Raw genomic sequence first — 14,276 nt, 5'->3', positions numbered from 1 at the left:
TTTCTCTCTTGCCAATCTTAGTATCTTGTCTTTGTCTGTGATTTGGTGAATCTGGCTATAATGTGTCCTGGAGAAGATTTTCTTGGGTTGATTCTATTGGGAGTCCTTTGTATTTCTTGGGATTGAATCTTTGAATGCCTCCCTAGGCTTGGAAAGTTTTCTTCCAGGATTTCATGGACTAGATTATCAATGCCCTTATGAGTCTCTTTGCCTTCTGGGATATCAGTTATCTGGATGTTTGGATGCTTGATGGTATCTAGTATTTTTCATATATTATTCTCATTTTGGAGGGCAATTTTCTCAGTCTTTGTGGTAGATTTTTCTAGGACAGCAATTCTATCTTCTACATCTGTAATTTGATTTTCTGTATGATCTAGTCTGCTTTCAATACTTTTAAAGGATATTTTGACTTCCTGTAGTATAGCCTTCATCTCTAACAGGTCCATTTGATTCTTTTTTAAAGTATGTAATTCCTCTTTCAGATCTTGCAAGAATGTCCTCACCTCCTGGAACTCATCAGCTCCTTTCTCCTGCCTCTTCTGCAGTTCATTGTCTCCCTTTTCTTCCACCTCTGTTAGCTTTGTCACTATGAATATTCTAAATTCTTTATCTGACATTTTCGTGAGTTTCATCATACTGTCTGAGGGTGAAGAAGAGTTATTCTTTTCCCTTGAAGGAAAGGTATTTTCTTGCTTTTCCATATTTCTTGTGACCCTGAGGTGATTTCTGGTCATCTGATGGATGTTACATTTCTTCCTAATTCTTGAAGTTCAATCTGAGTGTTCAGAGGCGTGCAGGAGGAGATGATGTGCAATCTCTCTTCTGCTGTGTATTTCACTCTTTGTGCCTCAGATTTAGTAGGTATTGAGGAATATTCTGATCCTAATTGTATTCAGATGTTTGGATCCTGTTCACTTGGACCTGTCTGGACACTCAGTGTGTGGAGACCACTGGAAATGAATCTGGAGGGAGAAATCTCTGCAGAAAATCTTCATTTTTAGTCAATGAAAGCAATATTTCACAGCTTAAGTTCAGTAGCCATCTCCAAGTATAACCTTTTCTTTATGCTGTAATCCCAGCTCAGCTCACATCCCATCACTGCATCTTCCCTATATCACAGACACTGACATTCTAACGATTCCTCAGAGCCACTGGACTCATCACCACCAACATCGCCCCCATTCTCAGGCCTCGGCATCTGCTGCCCCCCAGACCTGCCCATGCCAAGCTCTTCTCGTCATTTCATTCTTGGTTCAGTGCCACTGCAGAGAGGCCTTTCCTAAGCCCCCCCAGACCTGCCCATGCCAAGCTCTTCTCATCATTTTATTCTTGGTTCAGTGCCACTGCAGAAAGGCCTTTCCTAAGCACTCGACTTCCCAGCCACTCTCTTTTCTAAGGACAAATTTTACTTTCTTCATAACACTCACCTCATTGAGATTGAAATTACTTCTTCTGGGCCAGTAGGTGGCGTGGTGGTCAAGGCACTGGATCCCACATGGCAGACTCCACTCTGGGTTTGAGTCCCATGCCCAGCAACCTAAAAATCACACCGGGCACACATGTATGCATGCCCAAATCCTGAAAGAAGAATGTGGTGTGACCATCCCAGGGGAATGATTTCTCACTTTTCCTCTCTCTGTCTGTCTCCAGTGAGTGCACACACCCTATTGGGGAAAAGAAAAAAAAAAAACCTAAACTAAAAGAAAATAAAGAAGAAATTACTTCATCCACTTGTTTTTGCTATTGCTGTTTTTTCTTTTTTTGAGAGAGAGTTTTGCTATAGGGCGTGTGCACTCATCAGCGAGACAGACATAAAGTAAGAAATATAGGGCGTGTGCACTCATCAGCGAGACAGACTTAAAGTAAGAAATCCCCCGAAGGGGATGGCCACACCGCAATCCCTTCTCCTCCATTGTCCTCTCAGGATCTTCAGTACACACACATGCGCGTCTAGTGTGAGGTTTCAGCACACACACATGAGTGTCTGGTGTGAGGGTCAAGTTGCTGGATCCAGGACTCGAACTACAGCCAACTATGTGTGAGTCCAGTAACATAACCATTTTGCCATCTGCTAGTCCTGCTGTTTTTCTCTTTAGAGAGATTTTTTTTTTCCTTTAGGACATATGCATTCACTGGACACACAGAGAAGGAGAAAGTGAGAAATTATCCCTGGGGGAGTGGCCATACTGTAATCCCTTCTCCTCATTGTCTTCTCAGGATTTGGGGCACTCACCCCATGCGCCCGGCATGAGTTTCAAGTTGTTGAGTCTGGGACTCAAAACGTGGTTGGCCACGTGGGAGTCCAGTGCCTTAACCACTATGCCACCTGCTGGCCCTGTCCACTTGTTTAATCCATCAGGTAACCTTCCCTACAGGGGGAGTGCTGTGGGCCCCCCTGTGCACTGTCAGTACCTCTGCTGCAGCCCCCTTTCACTGAATTTCCACAGTGCTTTTCCACGCTGATCCCATGAGACTGCACTCCTGTTCCTCTCAGTATCCCCAGGAGGTCTGGTTCTAAATAAGCAGGCGCTCTGCAGCCTCCTGGATAAACAGGCAGGAAGGCATCCTTTGAGCTGCGCTGTGGTGGAGAGGTGGAATTTTTATAAGCAGAGTCTGATGAGAAGCAGAAGGACTAGCTCCTATGTTAAGGCTGTGTTCAGGAGTGACGGCCCTTGTGTTGCCATCTTCCTGCCTCAACCCCCAGAGTCTCTGGGACTGTGGGAGCACACCACCACCCCCGGCCATTAGGGTGTGCCAGGAACCCCGGGCTTGCCGAGAGGCCTCAGCATGTGCCACCACAGCCTGGGACATTTATGCCAAGAACATTTCAGACCATGTGGCTCGGATTCTTCCACACGTATGTGGGCGTGTCTTGCTCACAAGAAGCTACACAGTGAAATGCCTGGGTGTTAGATTCGGGGCTGATCCTATCCCCTCTGGCATCTGGCCTTTCAGGAGCTCAGACTCCCAGAGCTCTGAGGCCCCCCAGGAAAGAGCTCTGATGTTCTAACACCTCACTTCTTCACAGTCTCAGTGAACCACTGCCACAGACCCAGTATTTCTGCTAAGCGCACTAGGGTTCTGGAAATTCGCTCACTGAATTACTGTCACCTACTCACAACTGTCACCCCCAGCTTTAGAGGAAAGGGCTGGAGACAGAAAGCTATGTCTGCAGGTGAGGCTGCTCCCCTTAATTTTGTTTACTTATATATTTGCTAAACATGTATTTATTTATTTATTGCTAGAGGATGTATGCACTCACAAGAGAGAGATGGAGACTGGAAGAAAGCACCTCCCAATGGGGTGTGATTATGCTGCAATCCCTTCTCCTCTGTTTCTCCAGCCTGTCAGGATTTGGGGCATGCATATGCAAACCTGCCCAGTGTGTTTTTCAAGCCATCAGGTCTGGGAATCAAACCATGGTTATTTACATGGGGTCTAGTGTCCTTAACCATTATGCTATGGGGCCAGCCCCAGAGATTGCTCCCCTTCCTTCACAGAACCTGGCTTTGCCAGAATTTTAGGGCTGGTCTGAGCTCATCATAACAATATACCATTCTAAGGGCTTCTTGCATTAGTAATTTAATGCTCATCCCAATGCTATGAACTTGAGACAGTTATTATTTCATTTTACAAATAAGAAGACAGATTTAGAGAGTTAGGTAACTGGTCCAATGTCCTACAGTCTGGCTCAAACCTTGTGCTCTTAACAAATGTGCCTGTAACAGTATCTCAGATGAGGCGACTGTCAAACGTCTTCACTGAGTGAGACCCAAGAATGTCTGGCTGCAAGTCCAGCAAAAACTGCCCCGTGAACATTCCCCATGGGCAGGCCTGGTGCCTGGTGCTACGGGGTACAGAGGAGTACAGAAGGCAGCCTCTGGGAGCTGGGCCAGTAGGGGATGATACAATACCTCCCAGTTGAGTATCATTAAAGCGCGATGTGAAAATGTTACATGCTAGAAGTGAATTACTGCTAAATGCTGCAACCTACAGGAAAGGGATCCTTGTGACTGGGGTAGCCGGGAAAGCCTCCTTGTTTATTGACATCTCGCCGACAGGGGCTGCCTCAGTGGCATGCCCTTGCTGGCACTAGGGATGGAAAGGAGAGTTAGATGTTGATCTGTCGCCCCTGTGAATGGAGACAGACCTTCACATCACCGCGGGTCGAAGTAGCCCGAGTGGGGACGTGAATAGAGAGCACTGAGAGGCTCATGGGAAGGAGAGATGAGCAAGTCTTGACGTGGGGAGGGTCCATAGAGGCCAAAAGGAAGGACAGGCTGGGGTGCAGCAGGGGGGATGCCTGCCCCTTAGAACTATGAGTAGGAACACCCTCCCTTCGGTCAGCATGTTCCCTGTTAGAACCTTCGCCACTCCTTCCCTCCTTCCCCAGGGAGGAAGGCAGGGCAGGGGCTGGAAGGCTAGGTCTGGGAGGTAGTGACTTGCTTGTCACAGTGGAGCTGGGGCTAGACACAGGGTCTCCCGCCTCCTTCCCAGCTCGTTGCCCTGGGTGGTCTTCAGAGCTACATCCTTCCGCCACGCCGCAGCCAGAGAGTGGGAGGCCTGATTCTTTATATTTGTGCTGGCCTCCCTGCCCTCTGACAGTCCGGGTAGGCTGTCTGTCCCGCTTTCACACGTAGGGGGTGGGGAGAGCTGTCCAGGAGGAAGAATCAGGAGAGGTGGGTTCTGGGGGACTCTCGTCCAGAGATGCCAAGAGCTGCACAAACTGCCCTTTCAGGGAACCACTCAAAGAGGGCCCTGTTTGGGGGCCTTGGCTGCCCAAGGTGGGAGAAGCCAAAGGAGCCTGTGTGTGTAGGGCTGGGGGGAGCAGGCAGGGGTGGGGGCATGGGCCTGCAGGTTGCTGTGTGCTCAGCAGAATCATGAAATCGGCTAAGGGCTGAGGGAGGAGACGGAAGTTTGTGCCTACTACTCTTCGTCAGCTAGTTCACCCCCTCCCCCAGAGCTTTTGATTTTATTTTATGGGGGAGGGGGCGGGAGAAGGGAAGAGTAGGTGTATTAGATTAGTTCTGGCTATGTGGCCATCCTCCTGCCCCGGCCTCCCGTCAGCTAGGTTGCAACCACGTGCCAGCCTGCTTTAGGTTGTTCTGGGAGCTCAACCCCGGCCTCTGGGCAGCCCCACCCTCACTTAGCAGTGCCTCACCACTTGCACCACCACAGCTGGACCTCACGCCCCCTTTCCTATTCCCAATAAATTCACCCCTTTTAGCAAAGGAGGGGCCCAGAGGAAAGATCTCCCTGAGTTCACACAGCTCGGGGCAGAGCCAGGACCTGGAGGTAGGCGGAAGAGACAGCTTCCAGCCTATTTCTCCGTTGACTCTGTCTCTCACCTTGAGGCTCCCCACAGTTTTCTCCCTCTTAGGAATTACAGCCTGCCTCTTTCTCTTCTCTGCCTCCTCTCCCACTTACACTCACTTTCCTGGTTACAGGATCCCTCCCATCAAGGGCTTGATCTGCCAGTTCCCCTTAAGATTTCCATTACGGAGGGTGCCCCTGTCCCTGATAGGGGTTAGTCTAACGAGATCAGCGATCACCACAAAGGAATGAGGTGCTAAGCGTGGATTCTGGGCACCAGGATAGCTGGGCGGTGACAGGCTCGTCAGCCAAAGGTGCATGGCTCTGACGGATCCCCACAGGTACCACCTCTCTATGTGCTTCTTCAGAAGCACTCCATGTCAGACCGAGCAGAACTATGAAATAATGCTAATGAACGCGTGACTCCTGTTTGCCTGCCCATCACTGCTGGGGCCAGAAGACAGCACTTACTTTCCCTTGCCTATCATCACACGGCATGCCGGTGTTGGAGACGAGAAGAAGCAAGGTTTCCTGGCCCAGAGACCCAGGCTCTTTCCAAACTCCTTGGAGGCCTCTTGGGACAGGAGCACTGGGAGCCAACGGTGGTACCCACTCCCATGACGTCCTATGGGAACACACTGTGTGTGTGGTGTCATCATATATTCACTCAGCCAAGCCTCTATGCTGGGCACTTTGCTGGGGCCGAAGATACAGGGGTGACTGACTGGCTGATTCTGTCCTGTCAGAGTTCTCCACAATGACAATACTAATCGGAGGGAACATACAGAACGCTGCAAAGTCATCAGGGACACGATTATATCTTTCATGTGATGGGGCTCATGTGAAAATTTATTTGGGCCTTAAAGGATAAAAAGGTATGTGTATGTGTGTGTGTGTGTGTGTGTGTGTGTGTGTGTGTGTGTGTTTGTCGTGGTGTGAGAGCTTATCACCCTCATGAGGGCATGAGTCCTTAGATCGTTATTTTTCTAACTCTTAAATAATCCCTATCCATTTTTATTGATAAGTCTAAAGTTTTATTTAGTTTTGGCAATTTGGTTTGGATTTGGTAAATGGAAAAAAATAAATCTATTTTAAAAAAAACTCTATACACTATAAAGTTCAATAAAATCTCACCTGGAGGATTCACTTTTCATCTACATTGGCTCTGCAACGTTGCAAAACTTAGAGCAACGCAATGAGGTTCCTCTATTTCATACTTATCAGGACGGTCTAATTTAAAAAGTGGAAAATGACAAGTGTTGGCAAAGATGTGGGGAAGCTGGAACTCTCAGCATTGCTGGTGGAAATGTAAAATGGTGGCCACAGTGGGAAGCAGCTTGGCGGTTCCTCAGGAAGTTAAACGTCACACTACCCTGTGTGCCACTCCCAGGTATATATCCAGGAGAATGAAAAGTGGGGACTTGAGGAGGTATCTGCACACCAATGTTCACAACAGCCCAAAAGTGGAAGGTGTCCATCAAGAGATGAAGGAATATGAAAGTGATACACGCTTCCTTCAAAATCCTGGGGTATCAGAAAAGTCATGACACGTTTTTGCACAGAAAATCATGACTTTTCTGACAACCCAGTAATTATCAACCTGAGGGTAAGCACCATACATTGAGCTCTCCTTCTCCATCCCTCTTTGCCCTGTTTGCCTGAGATCCGGCTGCTAGCCCAGCTGGGCCTTGTGACCTTCTTGTGATCGTTCCCTGACCCCTTGGAACTGACCGCAGGCCGGGCTGTTCCAGAGGTAAGCACACCCCTCCCACATTTAACGTCACAAGCTTAGAGGCACTAAGACCTAGACATACTCTGCTAATTCTGTTCCTTGTTTAGCTGATCTGGTATTGTAACCCCTAAACAATATATGGCATCACTTGGTTCATGAATGCTTTGTTCTTTTTTTTTTTGGAGAGTTTTTGCTATATGGTGTGTGCGCTCACCAGACAGACACAGAGAGAGGATACAGGGGTGACTGGCTGAGAGACAGAAAGCGAGAAATCACCCCCAGGGGGGATGGCCACACCGTAATCCCTTCTCCTCCATTCTCCTCTCGGGATCTTGGGCACGCATGCACACGTGCCCGGTGTGAGTTTTAAGCCACCAGGTCTGGGATGCGAACCGTGGTCGACTATGTGGGAGTCCAGCGACATGGCCATTACGCTAACTGCTGGTCCCATGAATGCTTTGTTCTTTACATACATAACCCGAGCCTGGATTCATTCATATGGACCATTCTCTGCCTGGCCGTCAGTGGAGTCTCCCTAGTAAGTAAACTCAGGTCTTTTCCTGCTGGACCTCTGGGTGTGTTCTTTGGAATCAGTAAACATCATGAGCAAGCCCCTTCCCCCTAGACCTGCCCACCACTCCCCAGGACACAGCCCTAAAAAGGAATAAAATGTTGATCTGTGCTGCAACATAGATGGACCATTGAAAGCGTTATGCTAAGTGGAAGAAGCCAGACTCAGGACAAGGACTGAAGGAGTCCTAGAATAGGCAACTCTACCACTACAGAATAGAACAGAGGTTACCCAGGTTTGCGGAGGGTGAAGGAGGAGCTATTTAATGGGAACCAAGTTTTCTGGGGGATGATTAAAAACGTTTTGCATATAGATGGTGGTGATGGTACAAAGTGTAGTGTGTGTTAGTTACATGCCACTGAAATTATACATTTATATATGGTTAAAATGAAAACTATTGTTATGCATGTTTTGCCACAATTTATTTTTTATAGTTTTAGTTTTTGCTGTAGGCATGTCATTTATCCAAGAGAAACAGAGAGAGAGAGAGAGAGAAGGAAATGAGAACTCAACAGCTTGGAAGGATGGCCATGCCACAATCCCTTCTCCTCCATTCTCCTCTTGGAATTTTAGACATGCACACACTCACGCACTGGTGCGATTTTCAGACTGCTGGGTCTTCACTGGATCTGCTGACCACATGGGATTCGGCGCCTTAACCTCCATGCCAACTGCTGGCCCCATTTTACCCTAATTTACAAAATAAAATGTGGGTCGACCCTATAGCACAGTGCGTAAACACGATGTGGAGGGGGCCAGATTGCACATGGCTAACCCTATTTGAGTCCCAACCATGGCAGCTTGAAAAACATGCCAGACATACATGTGAGCGTGTGCCCAGGATCCTGATGGAACAGAGGAATGACGATGGTGCTGTGACCAGGGTCCATTGGGATTTCTCTCTCTCTCTCTCTGACACACATACATGCCCTTTGAGGAGGGGAATACACTCTAAGATTTCTTGAGAAGGACATATGCATGTCCAAGGAGGTCTGTGGCACTGGCACACGCAGGCCGCACGCTCACAACAGATTCCACTCCTTCTGCTCTGCTTGAGAGCAGCCCCCCACGCAGAGTGGGGAGCAGACCCCAACAGACGTGGGAGGGTATGACTTCTGCCTTGACTTCCCTTCCTTCCAAGATTCCCAATCAGGATGAACTAACCTGTCTCCTGAGCCCCGTGGCCGTTACCGTTTTTTACCTCGAATACTGCAGGAAGCCGGCGTAGACACACTTCATCTATCTAGGTCTCGGTTAGCCCTCATAGCAGCCCGAGAACTAAGGACTAGCACCTGATTTTGTGGATGAAAAAAGCCTGAGGTTCTGAAAGAAGTGATGTGCCAAAGCTCGCCCAGCTAGGTGAGGCTGCACTGAGTGTGGAGTCAGTCCTGCACGCCCCCACCCAACCCCATCGCTTTCCAGTTTGCTTTGGGACTGAGGCCTGTGCTGGTCTGGGAGTCAGGTAGCCTCAGCCCTAGTCCAGATTGTGCTACTGTGGGACCGTGGGCAGATCACTGTCCTTATCAGAGCTTCTGCTTCCTCCTCTGTGGGATGACACTGCTGGGACGCCTGCCCTACCCACTCCACAGGGGAGTTGCCAGGTCTCAAACTGTGTAAACGTGCTTTAAAAATGGTTCAGCCTGTTCTTGGCCTCTCTCCCAGGGGCCGTGGGGGGTCCCTTTACTTCTCAGCCAGAGCTGAAGGCCAAGATCAGCCATCCACGATCATCGTCAGGACTGCCAGCAGCCGGGCAGCTTCATTTTCCCAGTTCAGGCATTGGGGGAAAACAGTGGCACAGATTGTAGTGTGACTGTTACCTTTAAATTATTTTGTTGTTGTTTCTTTCTTTCTTCTTTCTTTCTTTCTTCCTCTTTTTGAAGAGGTTTTTGCTATAGGGAGCGTGCACTTGCCAGAAAGAGAGAGACAGAAAGACAGCGAGAAATCACCCCCCAGGGGGGATGGTCACGCCGCAATCCCTTCTCCTCCGTTCTCTTCTCGGGATCTTGGGCATGCACATACACGTGCCCAGTGTGAGTTTCAGCCACTGGGTCTGGGACTCAAACCGCAGTCGCCTATGTAGGAGTCCAGTGACATAGCCATTAAGCCAACTGCTGGTCCCTATTTCTTTCTTCCATAAGGGAGAGAGAAGCACCTTGGACAGGGTTCTGCTCTGCAATGCTCCCCACCACAAGGCTTCCCAGTCAGCCAGGATCATGCACATGCATGCCTGGCATGTGCAAGTCCACAGAGAACCGAACACACGATCTTCCATATGGATTCAGCACTGCTTGAGCAGCATGTCACTGTGACGCCGCAAGTCAGTTGATAGTCTAAGCTTAAGTTCGATTAGTTTATCAATAAATGGCATCATCATTGATCATCAGAAAAAAACCTTCTCCCCCAACATTCAGCTAACTACTCACTCGCTATCCCTTCCACCCACCTGGAAAAGGCCCGCCGCTCACGTGGTCACTCTCGGGTTCCAAGGTTTCGCCTGGCTGCACGCTGAGGTTTTCTAGCAAACTGCTGAGAGAGGAAGCCAGCTCTAGGAATAAGGGAGCCTCTTGAGTTTACATAACTTCCTGCGCCCTGGCCCCAGGCTGAGAACGTGTTGATTCTGGCTGCTAATGGGGTGGCCAGGGGTGGCCAGCTGGGGCCGGGGAAGAGGCGGCTCAGAGATCGCGAACACTGTTCCTGCCGAGATGCGGTGCCTGATTTCGCCGTCGCTGTTGTAACTCTCCTTGCTTGGCCCTTAGTAGATCTTGACCTGTTAATTCCCGGTCCCCAGTCCTGATGACAGGCCCCCGAAGCCACCTTCAGGGTCCTGGGCCTTCTTTCGCCAAACCCAGTTACTTTCTGTCTTGCCCATCCCACCTCCAAAATATGGACGCTATCCCTTTCTCTCACCTCTGCGCCCACATGGCTGTCCACGTTTCGAGTCCCGAACCCAGCAGCTTGAGACTCACACTGGGTACACTGCGTGAGGGCCCAGAATCCTAGGAGAGTGGAGGAGAGGGGATGCAACACAGCCCTCCCCTCCGGGGGGTGATTTCTCACTTTCCCTCCCACTGTCTCTTTCTCCAACCAGCACACGCGCCCTATGGCAAAAACAAAGAGAAACACAAAAACCTTAAAAATTAATAAAAAGGACCTGACCTGTCCTATCCCCGCTTAGCAACTTCTGAAAGCTCCCCATTCTTGCCACTTGAGACCTTTATGCCCTGGCTCCTGCCTCCTCTCCTGCCATGGCCTATAATCCAGCACTATGAACCTTCCTACAAGTTCTCAGACTGACTCTCTAGTCTCCTGGGCCTTGTCTATGTTGTTCCCTCTACCCGAAATGCATTGCTTGTCCTTCTCTACCTCCACTTTGCAGTGCTTCAAAGCTCAACTCAACTGTTACCCCTTCTGTGAAACCTCCCCTAGCCTACTTCAATAGGCCTAGTTCCTCCTCGCCCCCATACAACGCAGTCACTATTTCTGTCTCCCTACAGTGTGAGCTCCTTTCAATGGCTTATTTTGTGTGTCTCTACAGTCCATTGGATGCTCAGCACTGAATGGGCGCTCAGGCTTGCTTTATCAGCACATAAATGCTCACGGTGCTGTTAAAGAAGCCACACCCCAATCCTCTCCTGTCTCTACTGTAGAGTTCTCTCAAGATGCTCCCCCTTCCCATCAGATCTGCATCTGCCTCCAAAATTTGCCTTCTCTTTGTGGAAAGAGCTCCCCTAAGACATTCCTCAGTGAGTGTATGTAATACAATGGCTTTTAGATGGACCCAGGCATACTTCTTCTGCCTCCATGGCAATCCTGCATTCAAGTGCCCTGGGCTCGGATTCTCCGTCGTGCAACAGTGGTTCACACAGGCGGACTTATAGGCTCTGCAGGGACGTTGTTATGGCCAGCACATAGTAGGTGTTCATTAAAGATACATGAAAGGAACATAGTTCCTTCTCAGCTGGGGTGTCATGGATATTCAATGGGCGTGGAATCGATTGGAAGGCAAAGAAGCTGCTTCTTCGCTGAGACTGTGGGCAAGCCATTTCACATTGCTGAGCATGTTTCCAACCGCCCTAACCTGGGTGTGGTGACACCCAGTGCTTCAAAGCATAAAAAGGATGAATGAGATGTAAGCGCCTGCTATGGCACCTAACTGAGCTCAGCGAACGTGTTCATTTCGTTCGTTTGCAGACTCCGTCCATCAAGCCTAAGGCGGTCTCAGGCCCCTAGTTGTCACACTCCTTGTTTTATTGATTCCCACTGTCTTAAGGAATTATTTATTTAATCTTATTTATTCATTCATTTATTTTAATTTGAACAGAAAGAGAAAGTGAGAAAGCAAGCCGCCAGGTCCAGGACTTGGACCGTGGTCAGCCATGTGGGAGTGTCCAGCGCCTTAACCACCACACCACCTGCTGGCCCCCCCTTCTGCTCTTTTAAGTCAGTATCCAGGCCAAAATGACTTCTGCCCTCATATCAACCAGTGTGATGTGGGAACCACCTAGCTTTGAGTTCTCACACTGGCACTTCCAAGCTGGGAGTTTGGACCCGTCTGCCCACCCACAATGGGAACACAGCACCACTTACCTCAAGGGCTGCTGCAAGGATTAAATGAGATCTGTGTACAGTGGATGAGACGGGCAAAAACTACTGCAACTTGCCTGGTGTATAGAAGCAGAAGGGCGCACCTGCAAAGCCACACAAGAGCTCATGCTGCCCCCTGGTGGACAAAAGGGCACACAGCCCAGCAAAGATACCTGCAAAGACCTGGGAAGGAGAAACCAGGTCACACAGGAGGAACCTCTCTGCTCACTAGGGAGCTCGTGCTTTACATTGAAATATTTAGTGAGGGGACCAGCAGATGGCGTAGTGGCTACGTCGCTGGACTCCCATGTTGTCCACTGTAGGTCATGTCCTGGACCCAGTGGCTTAAACTCGCCGGGCGCAGGTGTGTGTGTGCCCAGGATCCCGAGAGGAGATAGGAGAAGGGATTGTGCATGGCCATCCCTCCTGGGTGGTGATTTCTTGCTTTCTGTCTCTCTGTCTCTATTTTCTGGCAAGCACATGCGCCCTATAGCAAAAACTTCTCTCTCTCTAAAAAAAGAAATCTAGTGAGCATGTACACCGGAATGTCTCAGATACTAATGTACTTGTTCAAATGCAGAATAGTTCAGACTCAATAGTTCGGGGGTAGGACGAAATCTCTAACAAACCTCTAGGTGACACTGAAGCTACTGGCCCATGAAACAGTCAGAGTAAAGGAGGCCTTGGGTATAATTAGGAGGGACATAACAAGAACTATTTATTAAGTGTCTATCACATGCCAGTTACTGACTACCCAGTTAGCTTACTTAGCTAGTAGAGCCCTCAGGGTCCTGTGGGGTAGGTACTGTTTACATTGATTTTTCTGATGAAAGAGCACAAAGAGATAAAGCACCTTGCTACACCAGTAAGGGGCGGGCCTGGGGCAGCCCAGCCTCAAAGCCTACCAGGGAGACTTACGGGGCATGGAGGGGCATGTGCCCGAGGGCCAGGGGCTGAGGCAGGAAACTGGCGGGTGCTGTGATCTAGGAGAGGTGAGGCCTAAGCTAGGGCAGTGGCTGTGGGATGGCTACGAGGGGACACAGAAGAGAGAACAGGTGGGACCTGGCCATAGACTGGCTGTGGGTCTGAGAGGGGACAGTCTGTGGGGACTCTGGGTGTCCATGCTGGACAATTGAGAGACGGTGGAAGGTACTTACTGAGTGGTGAACAACACGGGGAGCAAGCTGCAGGGGTGGTGAGTTCAGTTTTTGAAGTAACCAGGAAGTGGCTCTGGAACATCAGGGAGGACCACGAGGAGGCAGATGAACCCAAGTGTCTAGAGCTAGGAGACAACCGATTATGGATAGATGCGGTTGTCAGCCTGAAACCAGAGTGACTGTGGTCACATGGACAGTGCAGTCTGTGCTGTTCTGGGCCAGAGCTAACAGCGGATGGCTGAAGGGATGGGACTGGGGTCCACGTCTCCTGGGCTGTAGTCGAGGCTAGCTGTCCATGTCACTGGGTACCGTGGGTCTGACGGGCTACCGGGAAAGGGTTCTGGAGTATAACCAAGTCCATGTCTCCTGCCCCCAGGTCCCAGAAATAAAGGCAATTCCGCAGAGAACAGGTCAGTAAAGGTTGGGAGATATTTATTCTCTTTAAACAAGGTCATAAATAACAAAGAAACAAAGTAGGTCCCTGACTCTGGACCGCGCAGCAGGACAGGGACAGGAAGTGGGTGGGTGGAAAGGCGCAGGGGCTACGCATCACCTAAGGCAGTCACAGAGAAGACGGGCTTCAGGAGCCTGCCCCTCCCTGCCCCTGGGAACGGCGTGCCTGGGCAGCAGGGGAGGCCACAGGGCTGTGATGAGGCGGCTGAAAGAGGGCAAAGACAGAAGCTGGGCTGTGACGTGTCTACGGAGTGACGTGGAAAGCACAACGGTGGAGACAAGCGGTGGGCCTAGAAGAGGCAAGCGGGCACTCTGCACACCTCCAGGAACCAAGGATGAAAATGGATAAATCGGACTAAAAACAACTCCACAGGCTTTGGCCTGTGACTTTGTGCACGGGCTGTATTTAACCTGGTGGCTCTGTGGCAGGGGGGGGCTCCAGGGGCCCCCGGGGCGGCCCGGCCCC

General features: G+C 49.9%; 1 non-coding gene across 1 annotated transcript; it reads left to right on the top strand.

Annotated features, from left to right (window-relative positions):
- The first annotated feature begins 9,264 nt into the window (after positions 1-9,264).
- Positions 9,265-9,395, top strand: LOC114009150 (small Cajal body-specific RNA 20). Its single transcript, XR_003550618.1, has one exon.
- Positions 9,396-14,276: the final 4,881 nt, after the last annotated feature.

The sequence above is a fragment of the Tupaia chinensis genome, unplaced genomic scaffold (genome assembly GCF_000334495.1).
Source record: "Tupaia chinensis unplaced genomic scaffold, TupChi_1.0 Scaffold000047_1, whole genome shotgun sequence".
NCBI classification, from domain to species: domain Eukaryota; kingdom Metazoa; phylum Chordata; class Mammalia; order Scandentia; family Tupaiidae; genus Tupaia; species Tupaia belangeri.
This window is presented reverse-complemented; position numbering and strand designations above follow the sequence as displayed.